This window comes from Alnus glutinosa, chromosome 11 (assembly GCF_958979055.1).
Source record: "Alnus glutinosa chromosome 11, dhAlnGlut1.1, whole genome shotgun sequence".
In the NCBI taxonomy this organism is placed as follows: domain Eukaryota; kingdom Viridiplantae; phylum Streptophyta; class Magnoliopsida; order Fagales; family Betulaceae; genus Alnus; species Alnus glutinosa.
The window spans coordinates 17338065-17354051 of record NC_084896.1 but is presented as its reverse complement, the minus strand read 5'-3'; positions in this window follow the sequence as shown (position 1 = coordinate 17354051).

The window sequence follows — 15987 nt, the reverse complement described above, 5'->3', positions numbered from 1 at the left end:
TCAATTTCAATTTTCAATTGGTATCAGAGCTTGGTACACTCTGTGTAGATTTAATTCTTGAGTGTTGATAAGCGCTGAATGTTCCACATTCAAGTCCCTTAACTTGCATATGTTAATTCCTTAGCATTGTTATTTGTTTGATTTTGTGTTGTTTTAATGTTTTTCGGTTTTAAATAAAGATGCAATTAATTCCATTAATTTTGGGCTTAAAGCACACTTTGAGAAGACCTAGAAGATATGTTTAAGCTTAACCAATCATAATAGAATACCTGTATGATGTGGTTAAGTTTAATCAAATCAAGTGAAAGATTAAATCGGAATTTCTCCACTAAGAGTCAAAATCGGATTGGATTCAAATATGGATTCTGCATATTTCTCAGTGTTTGGATCATAACTTTTGCGTCAGATATTGGATTGCAATGAAATTGGTGGCGTTGGAAAGATAATAAATATTCAACAAATATGTCAGAAATACCTTTTCTCTAATTAGAACGTTTACTATGCTAAAATTGCCTCGCAATAAAAGACCGCAATTTTTGCCGAATTTGGAATCCTTTTCCTACTTGGATTGAAGTTTCAATCTCCTACTTGGACAAGAAGACTCAAGAGACGATTTTTCTGGAATTCCAAGGGCTTCTAGGACTTGTGTACTCCCTATAAATAGACCCTTAAGCTTCAAGAGAAGAGGTGCTTGGTGCTTGGGCTTGTGCTTAGATTTCTACAGAAAATTCTTCTCAGAGGCCTGACAAGTTGAAGAGGAGAAGAACATGGCAGGAGGCCATCCCAGCACTACGATGAGCGGCTAAATTCCTAATAGGGTGTTGATGTAGCCCTTTCCAAGTAACGATGGTCTAATTGTATTTTAATTTTGAATTTTCTCTATGCATGATAGTTGTATAACTGTGAGAATTGATTTTAATGTTTATATTCAATCATTATGAATTTCTTATCTTGTCTTAGAAAGTCTTTTATATTGATTGAACTCAATCCTTCATATTTTCTGTGATTATGTAAATGATTGTTATACAACGGTTTTAATTGACATATGATCAAGAGGATTAGATAGACCATTCCTAGGGAAGACGGATTGTACTACACCCTAGTTTAGTATAATTTAGGTAGACAGTTCGTGCCAATCGAATATGGGTTATACTATTCCATTGATTGTGTGTATATCCTATTAAAGACGTAGCTAGTCCATGCCTAGGGAAGACGGGTCGTACCGCATCTTAGTGGTTAGGTGGACGGTCCGTGCCAACCGAAGATGGATTATACTTATTCTTTAGAGGTAATTTCTTGACTACTCGAGTGAGACGAGTCCTATATCTTGCGTAGTATAAATTTTCCTTGTTAATTTATGATTGACCATTGTTATGCGGTGAGTGGAAAAATCAATCCCCTATTCCTTATCTCATCCCTACTATCTTTAAGTTTATGTCTTTTACTTTTATGCATTTATTTTTAGAAAACAAAAACCAAATCAAACATATTTTTAATTAAGTTATATTTAATCTCGATAAGCTTGATAATAATACCCCTGCAGTCCTTGAGGTTTGACACCCTCTCTATAACCTTATCCTACAAGGATTCGTTCTATTGCAAGTGGTTAATTTTATTATTGGTATATTTTGGTAAAGAAAAGACCACATCAATTTTTGGCGCCGTTGCCGGGGACTGCAAACGGTTATGTTATTAAGTTTTAAAGATTGAATTTAACTTGATTCTTTTCTGTTTTTATTTTTATTTTTATTTTTTAATTTTGGTTTCTTTATTTTTATTTTTTGTTTTCAATCTTTGTTTTTATTTTTATTTTTATTTTTTTTTTATTTTTGTCAATTTAGTTCATTTGGGGAGGTATTCCAACACCCTATGGACCATGTTCATATTGCTATAGTCCTTATCACCATGTTAAAGATTGCCCTACTTCAGGACAATTTTCTAACTATTCTTATGAGCATATGAACACACAGTTGTCTAGACTAAGGAATGAGATGTACTGTGATTCCTATAACCCGGGATGGAGCAACCAGTCTAATATCTCATGGCAAGTTCAAGCTCCTGAAAATTATGCTCCACAATTTCATGAACTATACCATCAGACATATCCGCAGTTCAATGATCAAGCGGTCTATCCACCATCTAACTTCCATCCTCCCCACCAGCAATGGCAATCATCTCCATATTGTGCTGACTTTGAGGATAACTGGCAGGCTTCTTCTCAGGCTACACCATCTCCTCAGTCAGATTTTGACGTTTAAGCTCAGATATTGAAACTTATGGGTGAGTTCAATCGAAAACTCACTCAGACAGTGACCTCTTTCAGTCAGACATTAAACTCTCACTCTGAATCCATTGCCAAGATAGAAGCTCACAAAGAGGAGCCATCTGCTATATACTGGCCTCCACAACAACAGTCTCAACAGGAACAATATACTCCTCAATTCTTCACCGAGATGGAACCCAGGATGGATGTTCACTTTGAACAAATCATGCACCACCTCAATAGAGAAGAAGAAGAGCTTCAAAGACAGTCGGTGGCCAATCTTGATGGAAACTACATGGTGGATGAGAATACTTCTTATCATGAGCAAGACATCACTACAATGAAGAATGGAGAAGTGGTAGAAACTCACGGGAAAGAGAGGAAGGAGAAGCAAATTGAGGCCCCACAAGCTTTACATTGGGCAAAAGGCGAGGAAGTGAGCACTGAGGCTCTTTCATCACCCACTCTTATTCTTGAGACACCATATGAACCCCTAGCCCCTATTGCTTGTGATTGACCAAGAGGTCAAGAGAGTAGTTTGTTAGGGATATTAGAAGAGCAAAAAGAGACCATCAAGGTAGAAAACTTCCATGTGTATTCTCCTCATTCTATTCCAGTTCATGATTCCTTTTCGGATGAGAAATTGTTTGAGAATACTCAAAAGAATCTACCTCGATATGCGGACATTTGGAATTACCTTTCCGTAGGTAAAATTTATTCTCTTTGGTCTAAGAGAAGAAAAGATTGGTGCTTCAAATTTAAACTTAAGGGTCAAAGAGCACTGAGCGCATCAAGGATGTGGATTCCGTTGGCTTGACGGATCCCACATATTTTGACTAAATAAGTCAGCTTCATTGGTTCGAGCAGAGGCCCTGTACGCTCGAGTCCTCTATCGTCAGGGTACATGATCTCCATCCAAGTTTATCTTCTCCATTGTTGCTTCATTCTTAGTTTATATTTTTACAACAATGTGTTGCACTTTACTAGTATTTGGTTGGAGTATCACTATCTTTTCCAAGACATGTGTTTTTGCAATCAAGTTTAGGGGTATGATATGTCCCGCATTTGCTCATTCAGGTATTCCTATCCTCTTATTGTTATGTTCAGTTCTATACACACATTGGGGACAATGTGTGATTCAAGTTTGGGGGTATGGAAGAGCAAAACACTATCCAATATTTTGCTATGTTATTCTTGAGCATGCCGTTGATTTTAAATTCTGATTCGTATTTCATTGGTGAGCTTAACATGATGAACACATGATCACTTGACTAAGGAATTAAGAAGTTTTGTTAATTTCTTTGGCAGCATGAGATATTACTTGTTTCAATTTGATTCGCACAAGCACACTAGCATATAGTCTGTGGGCTATGCAATTTGAAATCAGTTATGTCTGTTATCAATATCTTGGATGCAGTTGGGTAACTTGTTGGAGGAATAACCTTGGCATAAAAAAAATTAAAAAAAAAATGAAAAGAAAAGAAAAGGAAAAAAAGAAAGAAAGAAAGAGAGAATAATATTGATCACTTTGAGCTTTTCGCTGAGTAACCAGATCTCTTGCCTCATTAAGCATTGAGTATTCGAGTCAAAAGGTGGAAGTTTGTTTTGATTGATAAAATGGCTAAGTTTAGCTTCGTAGCCTTTTTGACTCGAGTTAGTAAGTCTTTAAGGTGTTTTATACCTAATGCCTTAAAACCATCTGGTTTGGGAGTCATTGACCTAACACTCGTTACATGGGTCAATTAGAAAGCTTAAGGGAGCTTAGCATTGCACAGTCTGCATATATATAAAATAATAATAATAAATATATATGACTTGGTTGTTTTATCTAATAGGGAATCCAGCGAATTTTGGGTGTTGAACCATTCATGATTGAGATTAATTTTGAAATCTCATGACTATGTGTTCAGTTCACTTTACACTAATACAACAAATTCACATATATACATATATGTCCACAATTTCATATATGTCCACAACGCTAAAATACAACAAGAATAATATACATATATGTCCACAATTTCATCAAATTCACAATAATATCAAATAAGATCAAAGAGAGGTATATGTGTTCTTTTAGATCATTTTCTTGAATTCTTTTCTTTTTAACCTTATTTCTTATGTGATCTGTATTTTAGGCAGAAAATTAATATAAAATACATCTTAGAAATCACTTATGGAATACTTAAATACATAGAAAACTTACCACACAATTTTTGAACAAAGTTGTCTCTCAAAGTGGAAGTGGCTGAATAGTGAAGTTTTAGGGCTGGTTGAGTTTTTGATTTTTCTTTATACCTTAGGTTGTGAAAAAGGAGGGAAAGGGATGATCTTAAGCCTTCTAAAGGTGTTGGATAGTAGGTTGAACCAAGGGGGGCAGCAGTTTAAAGCAAAACAGAAAAAGTTCCACTCTTTTTCTCAAGTTAGTCGTGTGACTCTCCTAAGAAACATCTCTCTCTTTTGCATGGATTTTTGAGTTTCTGAAATAATACAATGAGGGCCAGTATTTCAAGGAGGGCCAGCATGCTCTCTATTTATAGAAGACCAAAGGTGGGGGGGTTCGGAGAAGAAATCAAGCCAGGTAGAGTGCTAGAAAGACAGCTGGAATTTAAAAAGCAAGATAGCCTCCATTGTTGACAAAAAGTCTCTTTCACACTCAAAAGTCCAACTTTTTGTCTAACTAGACCTAGCTTTCAACTGGATTGCCTAAACTAAATAAATATCAACTTGTCTCAGTTCTGGAGGCAGTTAGGACCGGCCACCTTGGTCTTTTAATTCATTTCTGCTAAACATTTGACAGTTAGGTCATTTGGGCACCAATTTTGGCCAAAAAGTCAACTACCACCAAATTGAATTCTGACTTCACAGAATTCATGTATTAACTACATATAATATATATTGAGTCATTATAAGCCCCAAAAATACATTTATCACGTCCAAATTTATAAGTCAAATGTTTAGCAAAAAGTGCCACTTGGCACCTAAATAGTCAACTATAAATTTAGAAAGTCAACCAGTGGACTTTTAACCAAATTTTATCATGTGGTAGATATTTCTATTGTTAGCATAACAGGCTTTGAATCGACTAAATCTGAGTTTGTTTGACCTATTTTTGGTTCAGACAAAGTTTTAAGTTTAAATGCTAACTTTATGTTTTAAGGGTTTTAGGACTTGATCATTTAGCTTTTTAACAACACTCTTGATTAGGTTATAAAAACTTATGGATATTGTATTCCCAACAATATCAATGAGTTCTTAAGAGTTTGAATTTGCTGGGCATTACATTAATTGTGAGAACTTCGAATTAATATTGATGAACATGGAATATGTTGTTATGATTTAGTGGGTGTGGATTCCAAAACCTTAGTACCTTTTTTTGTTTTGTTTTATTTTATTTTATTTTATTTATGTTTGATTTTATTCACAAAAGCAATCTCTCAATTTTTTGAAATTATGTTTAGACATAAATTTTCCGATTTATACTAGGATTGCTTTATAATTTGACTAGGAGATTGAAGTACAATTTTTATGGGATCTCTAGGGATTCTAGGGTTTGTTTGCTCCCTATAAATAGACTGTTAAGCCACAACAAAAGGGAGGAGGAGTCCAGAAACAAATTCCACATATTTTCTCCCTTATAGTTTAGTTTTTCTTTAGGTTATGTTTTATTTTTCATAATCATGTGTAGTTAAATTCTAAACTAAGGTTGAGGATGGAGCCTCATCCATGAAGAACAACAATACTTCCATGTAAGTCTTTATTATCCAATTTTATTTGGTTTAATTTTTCCAATGTTTTACTTATTTTCAATGTGTGGAATGATTCTTGGATATCTTTTGTGATTCAAGGATACATTTGATGATTTGAGATAATTTCACATAATTGATTGCTTGGCTTTTATTTATAAAACAATTGGATATCCCTTGTGATTTATTCCACGGATACAATTGATGTTTTGATTTAAATTGGATATCTTGTTGTGATTTACAAATACACTTGATAATTTTATTTAAATTGGATTTCTTTTGTGATTTGTGTAAAGAATGGATACATGGGATGATTTTGATTAAATATTTGAAGCATATTAAAACATACTTAAGATTTTAATTGTGAGAACTTCGGATTAATATTGGTGGACATAGAGTATGTTGTTATGATTTGGTGGGTGTTGATGAGTGCCAAAAAGTGTATATTTGGACCCCTTAATTTACATTAGTTAAACCTTTAGCTTTGTTATTTTCTAATGCTTTGGTTAGTTTTAGTGTTTTTATATTTTGTAGGACAATAAGAGAGAAATGATTAAATTTACCTCTTCCTATCAGCTTAAGCTTTTGAGATAAGTGGTGATTTAACATGGTATTAGAGTCAAAGGTGTAATGACCCACCCCAAAGGACACAATATTGTCCGCTTTTGGCTCCCCCGAACTAGACTTCTTAGGAGGTCACCCATCCTGGTACTACTCTCGCTGAAGCACGCTTAACTGTGAAGTTCTGATAGGTCCATGGCCTAAATGGCTTTAAAACGCGTTGTGTAAAGAAGGGTACAAATATACATATAAGCACATCCCAATTCCCATACCCAGGCGATTTTGGGATGTCACAAAATATCTTGAATTCAAACCATGTCTCATTCGTTTACCTCCCATTTCAATTAAATATTTCGCATATTGGGCTTCACTTATCAAAAGAGTTTGATCCCACACGTGAGGGAATGTTCAAGTATTGATTAAATGATTAAATTAACCTCTTCCTATCATGTTAAGTTTTTTGGACAAATGGTAATTTAACACTCGCTCCAAGTTGTATAAGTTTGTTCGCTTTGGGTTAAGCCCACATTGTTTGGTTCTTGGGTTTTACTACAAAAGGCCTCATACCATTTAGCGAGAGCATTAGGGGTGTAAACCCAGAGCTGATTCCTAGCTATTGGCCAGTAACCGAGAACGGACTCCGGGGTCCCTGGTTATTGAGTATCAATAACCGAACCAGTTACTTGAAAAAAAAACCGTCTATTAGATCTGGGCCATGAACAGGCGAAGAAAAGCCACCAGAACTCTCCAACTCACTGATGTTGATTAGATCTGGGCCGTGTGAGTACTAACCAGTTCATTGATGTGGATTTTTTTCTACTTCAATAATAATACCACTCGCAATAGAACGAATCGTTGTAGGATAATGTCTATATTGAGGGTGTCGATCCACAGGGAATGTATTGGTTGCATGCATCAAGCTTTAATAAAATCGGTCCAAATTTATCCTTTGGAAAGTATGTTGTTTTTTAGTGATTTTCAAATTGTAAACTACTAACAGAAATTAAATTCTAAAAAGTAAATTAAAGTTGTATGAAATGATATGGGAAACTAGGGAATTGATTTCACCACTATCCTTGTACCAATGGCTATCATGTTAACATGGGACGTTCATTTTAGTCATGATATTACCCGTGTGTGGTTGTCAATCACACAACAAAGTGTCAAGAAAATACCATCATTAAAAATAAGCATACCCCATCTTAAGACTAGTACGGATCATCTACCTAAGCTAGGGTGTAGCATCATCCGTCTATCCTAGGCATGAAGTATCAAATTTATTAACTTAGTTACATGCAAACAATGATTAAGTGTAGCCCATCTTAAGATTAGTACAAATCATCTACCTAAGCTAGGGTGTAGCATCATTTGTCTATCCTAGGCATGAACTATCAAAACCTCTTGTTGCATGTTCAAAGAATACCATTGCATAACCATTACACTTATCATTTTTTTGGATGACAAATATAATTTGAGTACAATCAAAATGATAAGCTTTCTAGATAAACATTTCATCATGATTGCATTTAACTTTAAAACCAATTACAAAAATGTAATTCTTATAGTTATACAATCATCAATGCCCAAAATAAATATCCCAAAATAAAACACAATTAAGCCATTGATACTTGGATAGGGTTTATCAAAACCCTAGGAGGAGCTTAGCTATGCATGGAGAGCCTTTGAAAATTTGGTGTTGAAAACACTTCCATCCCCTTGCTGTCCACCGAGAATTTCTTGCCCAAAAATTCTGCCCGAAAAAAATTCCTCCCTTACAATTTTGCCCGACTCTCTTTTATTCACTCCCTTACTCCTGATTGGTCTCCTTTGTTTTCTTTTGCTTCTCCCCGCACATGTACTGCTGTCCTTGGGTATGAATGTGTGATGGGAGACAAGAGTGGAGTGATTATTCTCTTAGTGGATGCAGCCAGCAGGTCTTGGAAGTGGGAGAGAAGTTGCTGCCCATCACGAAGTGCTGCTGCCTAGTGTGCTGTGTTGCTGCCTAGTGTGCTGTGCTGCTGTCATTGGTGCTTTGTGTAAAGTGGAGCTGCTGTCTTCCAGGTGAAACAGGCGTGCATTGCTGTCCAGGTGAGAGGAAAAGGTGCAGAATGGTGCAGGAAGCTGCCAGGCCTGTCTTGGATGGTGCATGCTGGCCGAATGGTAAGGTGCAGCCCATGCTGCTGTGCTGTCCAGCAGCTTTGCAAGGAGAGGTGGGTTCGGTTGGTGCTGCTGCCTTTTCATTTCCTTGATTGTTTATTGCAGGAGCTACAGGTCTGGCTTGGGCGTGAGGTGCTGCTGGCGTGGAGGAAGCTGCCAGGCGTGTCCTGCTGCCCATGCTGTCCATTCGGTGCTTCAGCTCCCAAGTCTTGTGCTGCTCTTCACGTGTTGTCCAAGTGCAGAAGAGAGTTGCTGCTGTCCCCTTGAGTGGAAGGAGGGATGTTGTTTTGCTGTCCATTGAGTGGATTGCTAGCCGAAAGGTGGGAGGAAGGAGAGACTTTTCCAGCAGCACTCGAATAAGTGCTAGACAAGAGTGCAATTCAGTGCATGGGTTTTGGAGGTGCAAGCATGCATTTCCTTGTGCTTCCCTTTTGGTTTCACGAATTGCTATAGCCCAAAGAACATTCTGGATTTCACCTCCACGTGCACTACTTTTGGTTGCCAAGTTCACATCCGTAATTGGGACTTAATCCCATTTCTTTGCAATTCCTTCATAAATACCATTATTTTCTTCCAATGACCTAAAAAACACTTAAATACTAAAATTCGCACAAGACATTAGAAAATAATAAAATTAAGGGTTTAACTAATATAAATTAAGGGGTCCAAAAATACAATATTTGTGACACATCATTCATCGGTGAAGATTAGATTGGTCGAAATCATCTTCGACAGTTCACTGGTGAAGATTTTTTTTTACATGAGTAGATTGCCACAGGCTCTAAGATAAGTTAGGGACTTGCTATTTAAGCTCGTGGTCAGTTTAGGTCAAGGTGCAACGATAGGGCTCATGACAGTGCAGAGTGTGATCATGGAGATTACAAGACAATGACAGTGAATGAAGAGAATATATTTTCTTCCGAATGCAAAACTAACAGGAAAAAGGAAAACCATGTTCTCTTTTTCAACACAAAGCATTCCCCACTTCTTAAATTGCACCACAGACTAAAAACGAAAACTTTTGTAAGCTGAAATCAAGAAGTCTTCTTTGTGAAGATTCAATAGAAGAAGAAGAAGGCAGGGAGCGCAGCAGTCTCGCAGAAGGGTGAAAAGAAAAGGTGGAATGTGGAAATAGGAAAGGCAGAAAAGGTTAAAGGGTAGGGTGTAGTGTTAGGGTAAAGGGAAAGGGAGTAATTTTACTTTTTTTAATATATTATATACCCAAAGCCGGTTACCCGGTTATAAATAACCGGGTACCAAACTGGTTTTTTGGTTACTTGGAGCCGGTTTCCCAGTCGGTTATAACCGGTCCAAAATTACACCCTAGAGGGCATGCTCTATATAAGCACATCCCTTTCCTACACCCAGGCGATATGGGACGCCACAATCAGTCCCTTTTGGGACCCAGCATCCTCGTTGGCTACCTTCGTAGGCTTGTGCACTCTTCCCCCATCTCAGGCTAGACTCTAGCTCTGATACCATATTTAATAGCTTGCTCCAAGTAGTATGATATTGTCTTCTTTGGACCAGGCCCGCATGATTTTGTTCTTGGGTTTTAAGCCAAAAGGCCTCATACCATTTAGAGAGAGTATGCTCTATATAAGTGCATCCCCTTTTCTAGACCTAGATGATGTGGACACCACAATAACCCCATTTGGGACCCAACAACCTCACTGGGGACCCTTATGCACTTGTGCACGCTCCTCCTATTTTAGGCTTGGCTCCGCTTTGATATTATATAACAACCTAGAAAAAAACAATAGCCACATCTGCGCTATCACTCCAAAAGGACTGATCAATTTGGAGCTTTCCTAGAATCCCTTATAAAGCCCAGTTTCACCTAGTAACTAGGTAATGTGAGACTTAGCACCTATGAGTATCTTTATAAATCACTCACTCTATGTGAGCTATTCATCTCTTCCCAATATGGGACTAGGGTGTTACAAACTCCCCTCTTAAACCCCTGACGTCCTCGTCAAGGCCACGTCATGCGATACTCCAGTACCACATGACTTAGCGTTACTAGGTGGCTCTGATACCATTTGTAACGACCCAAGTAAAAGCGCTAGCCACATTTACACTATCACCCCAAAAGGATTAGTCAATTTGGAGCTTTTCTAGAATCTCTTATAAAGCCCAGTTTCACCTAGTAACTAGGCAATGTGGGACTTACCACCCATGAGTATCTTTATAAACCACTCACTCTATGTGAGCTATTCATCTTTTCCCAATATGGGCCAGAGGTGTTGCATACCATATGTAACAACTAGCTCAAAGTGGCATTATATTGTCCGCTTTGGGCCAAGCCTGCGCAGTTCTGTTATTGGATTTTCCCAAAAATTCCTCTTAACTTTAGAAAGATCATGCTCTATATAAGCACATCTCTTTTCCTACACCCAAACAATGTGGGACGCCACAATCACCCACTCTTGGGATCCAACATCCTCGCTGGCAATCTTTATGGGCTTGTGCATGCTCCACCATCTCAGGCTAGGCTCTGATTCTATTACCATTTTTAATGATCCAGAGAAAAGCGCTAGCCACATCTACGATATCACCATAAAAAGACTAATTAATTTCGAGTTTTTTTAGAATTCCTTATAAAACCTAATTTCACTTAGTAACTAGCCAACGTGGGACTTAGCACTCATGACTAGCCAACGTGGGCTAGACCTTATCTTCCTAATGTGGGACATTGGTGTTCCAATAAGTTCTTACCAGTTTGGACGAAACAGTGAAAGTGGTAAACTGAAAATTTCCAAAATGTTCCATTCCAAGTCCCGTTCCATTTCAAGTTTGGTCGAAAGAAGATCAAAGCCTGACAGAATGATATGTTCCAAGTCTCGTTCCATTTCAAGTTCGGCCAATAGAAGATTGAAGCTTTGTAGATTGCTCCGTTCCAAGTGTCGTTCTATTTCAAGTCTGAACAGATGATTTTTAGAGAGCTCTGTTCCAAGTTTGGATCCAAATGGAATTCGGATGCGTTGCTCTAGAAAATCTTGTTTTCTCATCTAACCTAATTTAGTTCGGGCAAGACACTTATCAGTCCGAAGGGGAAATGTGATTTCTTCAATTTTTGAAATCATAACTCTTTCTTGAAGGCCAATTTTTCTCTAGTATATTTATAAAGACTTCTTAAGAACGATTTTTTAAGTATTCTCAAACTAGAACTTAGTGTGCTAAGAGAGAATTTTATGTTCTTAGACCGATCATGTTTCTTCTATCTTAGAGTTCTTTCTTTGTAAACCATGCAAACTCTTCATCAACAATTGAAGCCTATCAGAGTTCCAATGAAGGAAATGAAGTAGAAGAATTGTCCAGAGGTTCTGGGGGTCTACTACGGTAGAAGACAAGTGGATCACTTGCCAACTTCAAAGATTTTTTGAAAGTGTGAACATCTTGTATCCTTTATTATTCTATAATGGATTGATTTCTGAGTTGATGACCCAGAATGGTTTTTCTCTTTGAGATGCGTAAATAGTTTCCACCTCATCACCAAATTCCTTGTGTTGATTGGTTTATTGCTTTAATTATAATTGGTGAATGTTTGTGTAGTTGTTTATTTTAAAATTCCACGTTATTTTGAGTTCCACCTATTTATGAATAAAGTTGTTATTCATGGATCTATTTTTGAGTATATGACATATGTTATTTTACATCTTTAGTATTGTTCTATGTATATTTTGCATGTGAAATGCCATTGGATTACATTGAATATAGTCTATGGCGTGAGTAAAGAGTTATCACACAAGATCTTAGTCCATAATTCTTGTAGTCTTAAACTTATGGATAGTTCACAGTCGGTAATAGAATTGGGCATTTCATTTGCAAAGACTGTAACACATCGAATCTTTGTGATTTATGTTGATTAGGCGAAGTTGGAGGCTTCGGGTTGATGTGTAGGTGTTATGCACTGAACAAACCTTGATTCTAAATCCTGAGAGAATTGTTTACTAAGATGTGAAGTATACATCACTTTGATGCATTTATGGGTGAGATCAAATTGATGGTATACATACTCGATGCGTTGGGTGATCACAATTAACATTGTGAGAAAGCTTTTCTCAAGAAGAAATCCAAGTCCTTTATTAAAAGGATAAGAAATTCCCCCTTGAGATTGATTTTTTGGATTGGATAATTCTTAGTCTCAGGTCGGAGCATTTTGGTATGAGATATTGAAATATAAAGTACATGTGATATGTGACAACCCATTTTTTTTTATACAAATATCAAAATGAGTCATCACAATAGTATGACTACATGTAGCAAAGCCAACATATGGTACATACCCCATAATATGTACCTGATATAAAAAGTCACATCTATGCAGGGGAACATATATAAACATAAACTAAATAGCGGAAAGCACATCTATAAACATAGCTGTTAATTACACAAAATAACCATTACAACGTTTATCTATTTAAGGCTTAAACACAACATTAATTACATACCAAAAGAGTGGCTTCACAAGTACACGTATCACAGGTGACACGAGCCATATACAAAAACTACAAAAGGGGACCATCCCTATTTCTCAAAACCAAGTCTAAAAGGAAGGGCTAGGTTTCACCCTCGCTACAGTGTTTCCCAACTCGGCTTCTCAAACTTGGTTTTTCTTCAAAACGAAGTCTCAATGGAAGGGCTGGGGGTAGGCTATCACCCCAGTAAGGATTTCCTGACCCGAGCTCCCTATTTGCAAAGTTTTTTCTTTCATTTTTCTTTCTTAGTCCAAGTTAAATCATTATTTTGCCCCAGCTATTGGGGGGTACACATACGTACTATGAAACAAAACTCAAACACACAAAAAGAACAATCGGAAAAGCAAATGGTCCTTTTTATTCATTGTTCAAAATATTACAAAAAAGGGAGAGATACATAGTTAAAAGACGGGGGCAGCTTCGTCTTCATCCTTAAAAGACTCCTCGGGATTTGAAGGAAGCAAGGGAATCTCAATATCCTTTGGGTAATTCATGTGGATGTTGTCCTTAGGGACATCAGGGAACAGTTGTGCCCCGACCTCAGCCAATTCATCAACTGCATCCCGAGGCACAGGCAGGAAGTTAATATCCACAATTTTGAACTCCCACCTCCCTGAGAATCGAATCAAGGTCTTGAAGGCCCTGAAACCTTAATGGAAGCCTCGAGTCCACGCTTGATCCCGGAGGCAAAGCACGAAGGATAGCTGCTTCATAGCCCGAAGAGCCCCAGCCTTCTAGAACTTGTACTTTGACTTGTAATGGTTGTAGGCTCCCTCGGACTCTTGGAGCAAGACCTGGGTAGTAGTCAAGGAATCTTGGGCCTTCGTCAAGGAATCTTGGGCTTTGTACTGGGCCATCTCAGACGCGGCTAATTGATCCCTCAGGCGACCCATTTCCTCCAAGGTCCAGGCATGCTCATCAGTTGCCTTAATGGCGGCAGAGGCGACCTTCTCTGCCACAGCCAACAGTTCCTGGTTCTTCTTGGAGCAACTATCTAGCTCATCAGCCCGAGTGGCCTTCTCCATCAACTTTCGATTCTGCCTGATCAGCTCATCAGCTTGAGCAGTCTTCCCCACCAATTCCCCATCCTTGGCAGCTAGAAGGGGAATCCCTCGAGGGAATTTACCGGAGGCTCCCAAGAGACACCAACCCAGGGGCAGAAAGATTGGGGAGGCAGGCCACGGTTGGTTTTGGGGCAACTTCAGGGCCTTTTCTGGGACTGGAGAAGGGACCAGAACGTCAGAGTTCTTCACCCCGAGGAAGTTTGGTCGGTGAAAAGAACTCTTGGTCCCTGAAAGAAGGCCTGCGAGTTGCCCAACCTGGGGTTTCTTCAAAGACTCACTGACCTTGGTCTTCCCCTTGTCAAGCTTGCATTTCTTGGCAAGACAAGGCCAGACTACGAGCTAGACTGGTGTACGACTCTCCCCATTATGTTGGGACCTTGGAGCATCTTTCTGAACAAAGTCGCTCAAGTCCGGGTCGAAAGAGATGGTCACAACATGCTCTGGCTCACTGTCGTCTCGGCCTCCTAGGAGTATACCATCAAGGTGTGGAACTTGATGAATTGCAAGATCAGACTAACGCTGCTTTTGTTTAACCTTGCCTTCGGGGATTTCATAACCGAACATCTCCCGGAGGGCAGCATTGGTGACAATGACGTCATAGTCCATCTTCTCCAAATTCTCCTCAAGTCGGGAGAACTTGATGGCTGCTTTGACGCACTTCTTCTGCCTGGGGGTTAGGTGGGGAAAAAGCTCCCACTCCTTCAGAGTGCCCCATTGTCAGGGAACCATGTGATCCTCAAAAAGCTTTTCAATCGCGAGAGACTGCCACGCCCTCGAGACAAATTGTGGATTTATTCTAACAAATTGTGGCTTCACCCTGATGATGAAGGCCAGGGTCCCGACCTTGTTATAGAGGGGCCGATAAATGGCGAAGAATTCTGGGATGTTTATTTGGTTCCCGGGGTCGATCTCCGGCCATATCATGTATAAGGCGAGGACTAGCCTCCACCCAATGGGCAACACCTGGAACGGGGAAAACTGGAGGTAGTAGAGCAGCTCTCGGACGATAGGTTGGATGGGAAAGCTGGCACTGACCATTAGCATCTGCTTATGGAGACAAATATCCCCAGAGCCAAGCTCCAGGAAGACGTGCTAGTCAATCTCAAGAAAGTGAAGACACACTGATGCCGGGATGTCATTGTTGTGTCGGAGGAAGGACTCGTCCGCCATTGTATACTTGGAGCGTAACCAGCGGGCATACTCCATGTCCGGAGGAATATCTTTGGTGACCACAACCTCGTTTGTAGCCGAGGTTTCGCTGCCGTCAACAACCCCCACGGGTTGATCTTCACCACAGAAGGCGGGACTGGATTGACTTCCCCGAAGATGGCGCTGCAGGAGAATGAAGTGCTGTTGGAGGAATACATGTTTTTCGATGAATAGAAGTAGGATTGCAGAACGTGAGAGAAGTGAGAGAAAATTTTTTGAAAGCAAAGGAGAGGATTTTGGAAGGTAGGAGAGGGTATTTAAACTAGAAATCTTCGAGACACATGGCAATGACTAAATGGCTGACATTTAATGCCTCGAGTGAATACTCGGACTGTCGCATCATTGGTAGGCGTGACGGTCGGAATGCCAGGAGTCGGGTGACGTTTGAGGTATGGAGACAGCTCACTGAGAGGTGTCCGTTGGACTCCCGGTACACATGGCAGTAATATGATGGATGGTGGCAGGCAATCATTAAATAATAAAGACCCGGGCCGTTGTACCCCAAG